The sequence below is a fragment of the Petromyzon marinus genome, chromosome 55 (genome assembly GCF_048934315.1).
Source record: "Petromyzon marinus isolate PM22_M1 ecotype Great Lakes invasive population chromosome 55, UKy_Petmar_22M1.pri1.0, whole genome shotgun sequence".
NCBI classification, from domain to species: Eukaryota; Metazoa; Chordata; class Hyperoartia; order Petromyzontiformes; family Petromyzontidae; genus Petromyzon; species Petromyzon marinus.
Window position 1 is genome coordinate 10,089,742 of NC_133721.1, and position 13,664 is coordinate 10,103,405.

Consider the following 13,664-nt stretch of genomic DNA (forward strand, 5'->3'; position numbering starts at 1 on the left):
CGGATCGCCTTAAGTACTTCCTCAACAGATGGCACCTCTGCAAGCCACTCACAGGGGGTGACTTCTTCTAATATTTGAGGCACCGCAGCCTCAGCAGGGTCATCCTCACTTTGTGCCACGCTGTTTTCCTGGCTGAGGGGTTTCCCCTCCCCCAGGACCTCACAGAAATGCTCAGCAAATCTGTAAACCTGTTCCTGGGGGTCGGAGATTGGAACACCGTTTTTCCACTAATGATGGTAATAGGTGTGGCGCTGCAGGTTACTTTTTTGTTGGAGTTAAATAGAGATTTGTGATCGCGGGCCACTGAGGCAGACTCCATCTCCTCAGCAACCCGCGACCATTACCCATCCTTGCAGCGCCTCACGGCTCTCCGAACCTCCGAGCGAAGGCTGCGGTAAGCCTCCTCATTCTCTGACTTGGGATTCTGTAGCCGATGACAGTGGGCCTGTCGATTTTTCTCAACTATCCTGAACACCTCTTCTGTCAGCCAGGGTCTCTGGGGAGGTCTGGACCGTGTACCCAAAGCAGCCATTCCAGCTGCATGAGTCACATTCCTAAACCTCGCCCATTTACCCTCGACATCAGGAGGAGTGGGGGACGATGCCAACCCCAGCCGCAATCGATTATGAAATTCTCGCTTGCAACTTTCATCAGCTAACTGAGACCAGGCCACTTTATGTTGGAATGGGGTCCTGGGTGTACACCCACCACCGGAGTGGAAGAATGCCAGGCGCATCTTACAGATGACTAGTTGATGGTCAGAGGGCAGATCAGCTCCATGGTAGGTCCTGGTGTCAAGGACATGGGCTCGCATCCGCTGGTCCGTCACTATGTAGTCCAGCAGATGTTCTTGCTTGGACCCGGCATGTATCCATGATGTTGTGTGGATGCGCCGATGCCGGAACAGCGTGTTGGTAATTACAAGCCCATGGGCTGCACAAAAATCTTGCAGCCGCCTACCGTTGTTATTGAGCTGATCTGGCCCATGCCCTCCAATTACTCCAAACCAGGTTCCAGCATCCTGACCCACTCGGGCATTGAAGTCACCCAACAAGATGACTCTATCCCGAGGGGCCACTTTAGCCAGCACCTGTGACAGGAGGTCATAGAAGGCATCTGACTCATCGGCTTTGCCTGAATCCCTCCACGGATGTTCGTCTTCGGTGGGGGCATAAGTAACCACGACCACCACTCCTCGCCTCCGGTTGATGGGAAGGCGAGCCCAAAGTAGCCTGTGGCTTACAGCTTCCCACAACTCACTGCCACGCTCCCACGCACCCTTCATTATTTTGTTCAAAAGAAGAGCCACACCCTGTTGTTTGGCAGTCTGCTGCCCCGGGTAGAGGACTGTCTACCCCTCATGGTGGCAAGAGCCAGAACCGGTCCACCGGACCTCCTGAATGCCACAGAGATCCAGGTGGTACCGGTCCAGCTCCCGACAGAGGAGTGGCAGCCTCTCCTCCACAGTGAGCGTTCGCACATTCCACGTGGCCACACGAAGTGGCTTTTCGTTGTTTCTGGAGGAGCCCCGAGGGTAGAGATTCAATCTCCTGGTTTCGCCAATTTGGTTTTGGCCAGGAGACGTCATAGACGCCTGTCCCTCCGGGTCCTCCGGCACAAGCTTATTAGTTACATATTTAAGTCTTGGTTTAGTGATACATTTTTGAAAGTGGAGGGGTTACCAGCCCCTCGCACCCGTCCAGAGCCCCCGTTTAGCCACTGTGGTGGTCACAGACGTCATGAGGGGAGAAGGCCAATTGGAATTGGCCCTCTCCCCACAGCACTGTCCACGACAGAGTTACACACACATGCACACATACGCATCACACACGCGCACTCACCATGCACAGTGGCACACACAGACGCCCACTGTGACACAGGGAAACGCACGCATTGACACACGCATCACGACAATCACTTGTTTACTCAGCTGCGAACCTGTACCTGTATCGTACACGGTTCATCACAACCTGGACATCTCCCCTACTTACTCTCCCAATATCTCTCTAACCTCCCTCTCTCTCCACATCCCTCTCCGCTCACTCTGTCTCTCTCCATCTCTCTGCATCTCTCTCCCCTCTCACAGCGCGTGGATTTGTGACGTTTATTTTCATTTGTGTTGCTGGTGACTTTGTGTATTTCATATCGAAATCGCCTCCAGTGCTTTTGCTGCTGGCGGCAAAAAAAGTTGTTTAAAAGTCAAAAAGTCTCCCCTATCTCTCCCCATCTCTCTCCCCACCTCTCTTTCCCCATCTCTCTCCTCATCACACTCACCTCTCTCTCTCCCCATCTCTCTACCCTCTCTCTACCCATCTCTCTCCCCTCTCTCTCCCCATCACACTCACCTCTCTCTCTCTCTCCCCATCACACTCACCTCTCTCTCTCCCCCGATCTCTGTCCCCATCACACTCACCTCTCTCTCTCTCCCCATCTCTCTACCCTCTCTCTCCCCATCTCTCTCCCCATCACACTCACCTCTCTCTCTCTCCCCATCTCTCTCCCCATCTCTCTCACCTCTGTGGGAGACAAAGGCGGCTGTGCCGGGGGTGGTGCTGACCACCCCCCTCATGTGCCGTGGCGACCTTCATGCCTGCGACGCGCTTACAAGCACTTGCCCCAACAGTCTGTTAGGGATATATGGGGGGTCTTTGTTTTTGTGTGACACCTGCCGCCCCCCATCTCCCTCCCCCCTCCTCCACCACCCCTCCTCCTCCCCCTATGAGTGCCAACCCCATCGGGGGGTGCTCGGAAAGGGGGGGGGGTGGCACTCATAGGGGGAGGGGGTGGGGGGGCTAAGCTGCTTACTCGGAGCGCCCAGGAGAGACCCGCAGATCCATTCACGATCTGCAGGTGTGTGAGTGTGTGTGTGAGTGTGTGTGTGAGTGTGTGTGTGAGTGTGTGTGTGAGTGTGTGTGAGTGTGTGAGTGAGGTTGTGTGTGTGAGTGTGTGAGTGAGGTTGTGTGTGTGTGAGTGTGTGTGAGTGTGTGAGTGCGGTTGTGTGTGTGTGCGTGAGTGTGTGAGTGAGGTTGTGTGTGTGTGAGTTTGTCCATCAGCAGAGGTATAGGGAATTCCAACAAGACCTGCATCTCTGCTTTATTGACCTGGTCAAGGCCTATGATATCATCAGTAGGCCTGGGCTCTGGGTTGTTCTTCGTGATTTTGGAGTACCTGACCCTCTGCTCACGATCATTAAGGACCTTCATGATGGTGAACGGGCCCGGGTAAAACTACGTGGCCGGGAGTCAGAGCCATTCCCTGTACACCTTGGGGTGCTACAGGGATGTCCTCTGACTCACACATTATTTAACATCTATTTTGACCACGTAGTTCGTGAAACCTTCAATAGCTGTACCGGGGGAATCTCCAACTGGTACAGATACAGTGGGAGGCTGATCGATGCCTGGGTGCGGTCAAGGGATGTTTCCTTATTGCTCAACCACGCTACGTATGCCGATGATCTGGTAATTGCTGCTCAACCAGAGGAGGAGTTGGAGACGCTGATGCTGAACCTGGAGCTTGCCACTTAGAGGTGGGGACTTACCATCAGCCCCACTAAAACTAAGCACCTGCCTGGGCATTTTGTACCATCGGACACTCCACCCTCACAACTCCCAATTGGTGACGGGGCATTTGTGGAGAGAGTGGAGAGTTTCCTATAACTGGACAGTGTGCTCATGACCGGCTCCGGTTTAACAGCAGAGGTCTCACTCCGAATCAGTCGAGCGGCATTATCTTTTCATCGGTTGCGTAACGCTGTGTGGAAGCTACCTGGTCTGTCGCTCCGCACGAAGCTTCAAGTCTTCTCGGCCACAGTCATTCCCTCCCTTCTCTACACTTGCGAAACGTGGACCCCCCTAATGGAACATCTTCGCCGGTTAGAAACATTTAGGCTTGCCTGCCTACGATCCATCCTGGGTTTAACCAGGCTGCATTATGTGAGGAGCTCACAAAGCCTTGAAAGATCTGGAACACGGTCCCATCATCAGCGAGCTCCTCCGCACGGCCAAGTAGCTTCTTGTTGGCCGGATCGAGGGAGCTAAACGGGCGCGGCACGGGCTAGAGAAGAGATGGAGTGACGTGGTACAGGAGGATGTGGAGCTGAGTGGACTTGCCGATGTCTGATACCAGCGGTGTCAAGATCGGCCTCTGTGGAGAAGGCGCGTGATGGACGCTGCTGGGCAGTTGGAGGCAGTCGCCCTTCAACAACAACAACGGAGGGCGGAGGAGCGACGCTCACAACAACGAGCGGAGCGCCGGGTGGCTAAAGCACAGAAAGTTGGCACAGTAGGGGGCACAGGTGGTGCATCAGCCAGTCGTCTCAGTCAGTCGACCTGTGGCACCTGGGTCTGCCCCTTGACCTCCCGCTCGCGGGCGTTCGACACTTCACGTGGCCTCAAGGTGCACATGGCCTGGCACAAGCGTCGTGGTGACGTCACCGCCACTTAGTAGCGAATGGCGGTTGTTGTTGTTGTTGAGAAAGGTTGTGTGTGTGTGTGTGCGTGAGTGTGCTCGGTAACAGCACTAGCCCCTACAGTCTGTTAAGGCTATACGGGGGACCTTTGTCTTTGTAGCGGTAGTCTTGGTGCGCTGGGCAACGAACACGGCGATCCAAGTTCGCTTCCCGCTCACGGTCAACACCAGTGACCAATATCTGAATCGGTCCTGGACCTCCCCTAGGTCGACTCAGCCTCTAAATGAGTACCTGATGCGGTGTGTAAACATCGCCAAGTGGGGAGACAAAGGCGGTCGGGCGTGGTGCTGGGCACCCACCCCCTCGTGTGACACAGTGCCGGCCTTCATAGGTGCTCGCTAACAGCACACGCCCCAACAGTCCGTTGAAGCTATACCGGTGGGGTGTGTGGTGTTGGGGAATCTTTGTGTGTGTGTGTTCGTGCGCGCCTATCACCATGAGCGGCCCCTTCGCATTGATTATCAATTACGCAGAGGAGCGTCTTTAATGCAATGATGATGAGTTATTCACACTCCTAGCTGTGAGATATTCCTCCTCTTCCGGCTCCTCCTCCTCCTTTGGCTCCACGATCAACCGATCATCACGCACTCCTGGCACGAGCGGAGAACGGCACCCGCCCGTAGACTGAACACAGACTCTCGACTTCTGGATCGGAATCAGAATGTTGATTTTGCTCACAGATGTCCGGCGCGGGGAGGGTTAGAACGTCGCAACAACAAATGGTTACAACAACACCACCATCGGAGCGCAACGTACGAGAAGGCAAACAAATAACCGAAAATACACATAAACAAACGACTCTAAACCATCCCCATCCCACCAGGCTAAGCCCCGCCAGAGGTATCAGCTCAACAAACTGGCTTATCATTTGAGACATTTGTAGCAGCAAAACAATGTGGGCAGTGTACACGCGTGCTGCTTAAATGTGGAGGGTGAAAAGCGAAGGACCCGGAGAGAAAATCCGCGCGGCCACGGTGAGAATTTGCAAATACACAGCAGGCTTCAGGGTTGGGATCGAACCCACGACCTCCTGTATACCAGGCGAGGGAGTTAACATCTCCTAGCCACCGTGATGATGATGATACGAGAGAGACACGCAAACTTGAAATACACAGCAGGCTTCAGGGTTGGGATCGAACCCACGACCTCCTGTATACCAGGCGAGGGAGTTAACATCTCCTAGCCACCGTGATGATGATGATACGAGAGAGAGATACGCAAACTTCAAATACACAGCAGGCTTCAGGGTTGGGATCGAACCCACGACCTCCTGTATACCAGGCGAGGGAGTTAACATCTCCTAGCCACCGTGATGATGATGATACGAGAGAGAGACACGCAAACTTCAAATACACAGGAGGCGTCAGGGTTGGGATCGAACCCACGACCTCCTGCATACCAGGCGAGGTAGTTAACATCTCCTAGCCACCGTGATGATGATGATGATACGAGAGAGAGACACGCAAACTTCAAATACACAGGAGGCGTCAGGGTTGGGATCGAACCCACGACCTCCTGTATACCAGGCGAGGGAGTTAACATCTCCTAGACACCGCGGCGCCACAGTGTGTGCTCGCTAACAGCTCTTGTCCCATCAGTCTGTGAAGGCTACACCAGGCGGATCTTTGTCTTTTGTGTGTAAGGTTGAAAGCGTGCCATGCCTGTCCTGTGCTCGTCTGCCCGTCTGCTCTGTCCGCCTGTAACGCGGAGTCGCGATACGAACCGACACCCGTGAATGTCTCCTTAGCTGTTGAGGACTCATTCTAGATAAGACAACCTCACGGCATCGATCAGAGTGCGAGCGAGAGGGAGAGAGAGAGAGCGAGCGAGAGCATTGTCCACAATTCAAATGGCAGAAGCGTCGGTTCAGATGAACCCCCAAATAAAGAAAGTAACACAACGCAACTGCTGCTGTTGCTGATGCTGCATTGGCAGTGGTGAACACAGAATAAAGTCAACGCATTTGGTCAATGAGATCGCGGCCTCAAATGAGCACCCGTTTGCGGTGCCTGGTAAACATCGCCACTGGGGAGACAAAGGCGGCCGGGCGTGGTGCTGCCCTCCCACCCACCCTCTTCACGTGCCGTTCCGGCCTTCATGGGTGCTACCGGGTAATTGCACTTTCCATGAAAGTCTGTTAAGGTTATGCGGAGGCGATCTTTGTAAGTGCATGCAGCGCCGTTGGCTAAGGACTTGGTGAAATAAGTGCAACATACATACAAGATGCGTGTGTGTGTGTGCCATTGCGCGTGGGGAGCGGTGGTGTAGCGGTTAGCGCGCTGCGCTATGAATCTGGCTACACAGGTTCGATTCCCGATCACGGCCAACACCGGTGATGATTATTAGAACCGGGCCGGTGGCCCTCCCCTAGGTCGACTCAGCCTCAAATGAGTACCTGGTGCGATGTGTATGCATCGTCACTAGGGAGACAAAGGCGGCCGGGCGTGGTTGTTGGCCACCCACCCCCTCGTGTGCCACAGTGCCGGTCTTCATAGGTGCTCGTTAACAGCACTTGGCCCCAACATTCTGTTAAGGCTACACGGGGGATCTTTGTACACAGAGTGGCCCAAAGGCTAGGACACGAATCTTAATTTTATTAATTTTAACAAATCACCTCGGTTTATTTAATTTACGTTAACGAACGTTTCGAACTTGACTTGCATTCACATTGACGCATTTATTGCCGTGCAACGAATGATAATTTTCAATGTAATTTAAGATTTCAAGTAAAAATTAAAATACCGAAATATCCATCAATTTTTCTGCCGCCTAAATCCATGCAAGGTTCTTCCTGGTCGATGTGACAGTAAACATAGAGAAATATTAATGCGGTAACGATAACAGATACAATATTAACTTAAATAATAAACGATTAATGACAAGGTTTTAAATCAATCAATGTGTGTGTCCTCACTTTTGGGCCACCCTTCTGTATAAGCGGCGTTTCGGGCAATGACCCTTCGTCAATTAACATGACAACAAACGCGGTGTGGTGACCACTGCGCCACCGCTCCCAACTATATATGTTTACATATATACGCTGGTATGTACACACATATAATACAAAATATTAACATTCAAAGCATAAAGTCAAGGACAAAGATCCCCCGTGTAGCTTTAACATATTTTTGGGACAAGTGCTGTTAGCACACGATGGGAATCTGGGGTGGTCAGCAAAACGCCCGGCCGCGTTTGTCTCCCCTAGTGTTGACGTTTCACACACCCCACCAGGTACAACATTCAAGGCTGAGTCGCCCTAGGAGAGGCCCAGAACCGGTTTCAAAGTCGTCACTGTTTTCGGTGACCGTGATCGGGAATTGAACTCGGGCCATCGGATTCGTAGCGCGGTGCGCGAACCACAAACACGAGGACAAAGATCACCCGTATAGCCTGTTGGGGCAAGTGTTTGTTCGAGGAATATTCAGGGGGATATCTGCGTCATACACAAACACGCTAAAATATACAATTACATACCACTATGCACCACGCTTCGTACACCTGCAGTATATATACACACACACACATATACTTTGCATACTTCACGCGCGTGCACAAATACACACGTGCCCAGATCGGTAGGCAGATTGTTTTGACGCATCCCATCAGCCGCGCGGAGTACGTGATTCCACGCGGCGTCCGTTCCAAACACCAATCAACACAACGAAGCGTTGTCGATTCTCAGGGTCACATCGGCAGCAGTCTACCGGTAAAGACAAAGATCCCCCGTATAGCCTTAACAGACTGTAGGGGCAAGTGCTGTTAGCGAGCACCTATGAAGGCCGGAACGGTACACGAGGGGGTGGGTGGCCAGCACCACGCCCGACCGACTTTGTCTCCCCAGTGGCGATGTTTACACACAACGCCAGGTACTCATTTGAGGCTGAGTCGACCTAGGGGAGGCCCAGGACCGGTTCAGATAATCGTCACTGGTGTTGGCCGTGAGCGGGAATCGAACCTGGGTCGCCAGGTTCATAGCGCAGCGCGCTAACCGCTACACTCTACCGGCAGACACAACATGACACCACTGTGCAACCACGCACGTAAACAAGGATTTAAGGGGCTGATGGGACAAGAGACGTTTGGGAGCGCCTATGAAGGCCGGCACGGCACACGAGGGGGGTTTGGGTGGCCAGCGCCACGCCCGGCCGCCTTTGTCTCCCCAGTAGCGATGTTCGTACACCGCACCCAGGTACTCGTTTGAGGCTGAGTCCACCTAGGGGAGGCCCAGGACCCTTTTCAGAGAATCGTCACCGGTGTTGGTGGCCGTGAGCGCAAGTCGAACTCGGGTCGCCGGATCCGTAGCGCAGCGCAGCGCTAACCTCTGCACCACCGCTCCCGACACACGCCCACAAAGACAAAGATCCCCCGTGTAGCCTCAACATACTGTTGGGGCAAGTGCCGCCAGCGAGTAGCACCTGTTAAGGGCGGCACTGGGCACGGGGTGGTGGGCGGCCAGCAACCACGCCCGGCCGCCTTTGTCTCCCTCAGTGCGAGACCCACCACACAACACCACCCGCCCTGCCCGCTTACACACGCAACAAAGCGCTTACCGCCCGCCACACAAACGGTCCAGGTCGCAACGCAATCCCGTCGCAACTGTAGCCGATACGGGCAGACGAGACAAAGACAAAGCTCTCCCGTGTAGCCTCGAGCAGACCCGGCAAGGACAAGCGCTATCAGCGAGCGCCTATGAAGGCCGGAACGGTACACGAGGGGGGTTTGGTGACCGGCAGCACGGCCAGACCGCGCGCGGACACACACACACACAGCACGGACACATCACAAACGCACGCACGCGCGCGCGAGCGTGTGCGCGTGCACGTACACACGCGCGCGTAAAGGGGCGATAGCTAATAGCCGGACTTGATCGCGAAGAGACTCACGGAGTCGGAGATGCGAGGGTCCGAGCTGACAGCAGAGAAGGCGAGCAACGGAACGCCACCATCACCAACACAACCACCACCACCACCACCACCTCCTCCTCATCCTCTAAAGGCAAAGATGCCCCGTAAAGGCTTAACAGACTTTTCGGGGCAAGTGCCGCAATAGCGAATGGCACCTACGAAAGGCATGCACGCGCGGTGATTACGACCCGTGGTCGGGGCGGACAAACTCCACGCCCGGCCGCCTTTGTCTCTCCCAATGGCGACGTCGTTTTACAGGCGCACCGCCAGGTACTCGTTTGAGGCCGAGCCGACCTAAACGGAGGAGGCCGCCAAGGACCGGTTCAGATGATCGGTGCCCGCGTATTGGCGGGGCCGTGAGCGACAATCGATGTCCGTCGGGTTTGTAGCGCAGCGCGCTGACCGCTAAACTACACCACCACTCATCACCACCACCACCACCACTCACCACCACCACTCACCACCACCACTCACCACCACTCACCACACACACACAGAGACTCTGAGTTCTCCGTTGTGAGAGCGCCGTGCATCGATAGGGGGCGCTCAGAGTTGACCCGTCATTGTCCTGCTGCTGCTGCTGCTGGTGATTGTTGTTGTTATTGTTGACGTTGTTCACGTGTTGTTGAAGTTGTCGTTGTCAATGTTAGTTTAACACGTAGGCTTTCGCCACCAATATCATCCATAATAGAGTTTTTTTTTGGTTAACCCATCGTTGTTGATAAGAACGGTAAGATCGCTGCGGTGTAGTTGTCGTTACTATTGTCGATGTTGTTAATATCAAAATCAAATGAAATTAATTGTTCTCGACGTGCTAACGCCTTTCAGATTCTTCAGAGCATTTGACTGCTACGGATTTGCACGTGAGAGTCCACTCGATCGAGCTCTCATTCGACTGCCCGTAAGAGGCAATTGCCGAGAGCGATCAGCAGCACCTGTGACAGGCCGGCACCGTAGCACGCGAGGGGGTGGGTGGCCAGCACCGCGCCCGACCGCCTTTGTCTCCCCCCCCGTGGCGACGCTTACAAGAAAGGCACGCGAGCGCGCGCGGGGAGGGTGTTGCGGCCGGGACACCCTCGACGGTCAACGTCGTTCACACACCGAGGACGACACTCAATTTGAGGCCGAGTCGACTTAGGGGGGAGCAGGTTGCCCCGTGAGAGCGGGGATCGAACTCAACGCGTCGGTTCGAGCCAGCACGGCACCCCCCCCAACCCCCACAACCACCGCTCCACCGCTCCATTGCGCATGCGCGCTGCGCTCTCGCGAATCCTTGAAACGAAATCGCTCCGCGATGCTTGAGAGATGGAGTCTTCGTGGGGGGGGGGGGGGGTTATATATATATTTTTATTGCCAAATGGATTTCCACTTCCGTTCAATCGCGACACGTCGCATTAGCCGGCAACGACGTGCGGGGTGGGTGGGTGGGGGGTAATGCTTACTGGGATACGTTCTTAATACGTGAGTGAGAGAGTGAGAGCGTGAGAGCTAATGCACGTATCACACTCCTAATGCGTGCCGGAGAGAAAACAATACTTCGCCGGTAACGCTGCAAATGATAACGGTGATCAGAGCGCAAATAAAATACCGTAATCGGGCGACGTTTCGGACGATGCAACTTCTTTATAGCACAAAAAATGGACAAGGACCATGGCCTGAAACGTCGCAGCGATATGCGCGCGTCTTCTCCGCCATCGGCGTCTTGCGAAACCGCGACAGAACGAACCGGATAGTGAGACGTTAATATCCACACCCATCGGTTCCTTCGGTAAAGTCACGTAGGTAGAACATTTTATTTTATTTGAAAGTCAGGTAAAGTCAGAGTAGGTAGAACATTTTCATTTTATCTTCTACCTACAAAAAATCACGACGTTTCGGCCACAACACAAGCGGTCTTCATCAGGTGAAGGGACGAGACTGTCTGGAGGACAGCGCTGGAGTGTCTCGTCCCTTCACCTGATGAAGGCCGCTTGTGTTGTGGCCGAAACGTCGTGATTTTTTTGTTATTTTATTTTCACCTACGTGACTTTACCCAATAGAACCAAAGAGTATGGATCCTAGCAGTCACGAAAGCGTTAAATCTAGAATTTACCGAAATAACCAATGAGTGTGGATTACTGCAGTCACGAAAGCTTCAAATTCAAGATTAAGACGTCATATCGTTGAAACAAAAAAAAAAGTCCGTGCGTCTGCCTGAGCAAGATAGACAGACTCGGACACAAAACGAGTTTCTCTGCTGCAGTCGCCCGGGAAGACAAAGGCGGCCGGGCGTGGTATTGACCACCCACCTCCTCGCGTGCCACAGTGCCGGCCTTCATAGGCGCTGCTATTCGGTAAAAAAAGCACTTGCCCCGCAACGTCTGTTAAAGGCTATACGGGGGGCCTTTGACTTGTTTATTTTTTGGACCAGATAATGTATAATGGAGAGCGGTGGCGCAGTGGTTAGCGACTACGCGTGTCCGATTCCCGCTCACGAACAACAACAGCTGAGTCGACCGCGGCCCTCGCCTGGGTCGACTCAGCCTTAAATGACTCCGTGGTGCCGCTGTTGCGTTTGAAACATCAGCGCCGAGGGATACAAAGGCGGTCGGGCGTGCGTGTTGTGGGTGCTGCCCACCAACCCCTTATCTGTGTGCCGTGCAGGTCTTCATGGGTGCTGCTGGGACTTGCCACCAACATCCCCGCATGAATTTTGACTTAAAACTTTCTTGACTGCTGGGGGGGGGGGGGGGGTGTGGGGTTCATATTCATCGTTTTTTCGCTAAAGTCACGTAGATAGAAAATAAAAAAAATAAATAAACTTAAAAGTAAACTCACGAAGGCCGCTTGTGTTGCGATCCAGAACGTCGCGGGGTTTTTTTGTTGCTTTCATTTCGTAATGTATTTGTGAAAATGTATTTATTTATTTATTTTATATCCGCTCGTCTTTACCGATAGAACCAAGCAGAATAAACGTTCGCGGTGCCTGTAGCGTCCTCTGGTGGCCGCAACGGTCATGCGAAAAGGAGCACAGCGCGCGGCTGGACGTGGATTCGTCCGGGGGTGGTCATTGGCAGGGGAGGAGCGGTGGCGCAGTGGTTAGCGCAACTGCCAGCCACGACTTACATCAGTGGCGAGTGATGTCCGAACGGAGTTTAGGCACGTGGCGGATCCCCCTTCATCCAGCAGTGGATAGACGAAGGGATGAGAGGAGGTTCGATGAAATGTGGCCCTTGTACCGCGTGTGTTGTAAGTGTGTGTCTGTGTGTGTGTGTCTGTGGGGAGCGGTGGTGTAGCGGTTAGCGCGCTGCGCTATGAACCCGGCGACCCGGGTTCGATTCCCGCTCACGGCCAACACCGGTGACGATTATCTGAACCGGTCCTGGGCCTCCCCTAGGTCGACTCAGCCTCAAATGCGTACTTGGTGAGGTGTGTAAACATCGCTCACTGGGGAGACAAAGGCGGTCGGGCGCGGTGCTGGCCACCCACCCCCTCGTGTACCGTTCCGGCCTTCGTAGGTGCTCGCTAACAGAACTTGACCCCAACAGTCTGTTCGGGCTACACGGGGGATCTTTGTATTTGTCTATTTGTCTGTTCGGGTGGGGAGCGGTGGCGCAGTGGTTAGCGCCACGCTGCGCTGAACCCGGCAGAGACCCGTGTCTGATTCTCCGCTCGCGGCCACGTGTGAACACATCGACAGCGGGGAGACAAAGGCGGCCCACCCCTTCCTCAGTGCCGGTAGCCTTAACCGGTGCTGCTGCTGCTACTACTCGCTAACAGAGCACTCTGCCCCAACAGTCTGTTGAAGGCTTACACGGTCGGATCTTTTGTCGGTGTTTTCTATTCGTGCGTGAGCGTCCTCTAGACGCACGCGATCATTGAGTGTGCAATAAATACAATATACTTTGCAAAGTACGTGTACAATGTGAAAACCGGGTATGATGGTAGTGTATCACTGAAAAGTGAGAGTTGTTATCTCCGGTCTCCTGCGTTCGCAGCTTAACCTACGGCCTTGGCGACTTGGGAGAGAATTCCTCCACACAGCACGGGGGGGGGGGGTGGGTGGGCATGGTGGGTGAGGGTGTGGGTGAGTGAGTGAGTGAGTGGGTGAGTGAGTGGGTGAGTGGGTGGGTGAGTGAGTGGGTGAGTGGATGAGTGGGTGAGTGGGTGCGTGGGTGAGTGGGTTGGTGAGTGGGTGGGTGAGTGGGTGGGTGAGTGTGTGGGTGAGTGGGTGAGTGGGTTTGTGAGTGTGTGGGTGAGTGTTTGGGTGGATGAGTGAGTGGGTGGGTGAGCGGGTGAGTGGGTGAGTG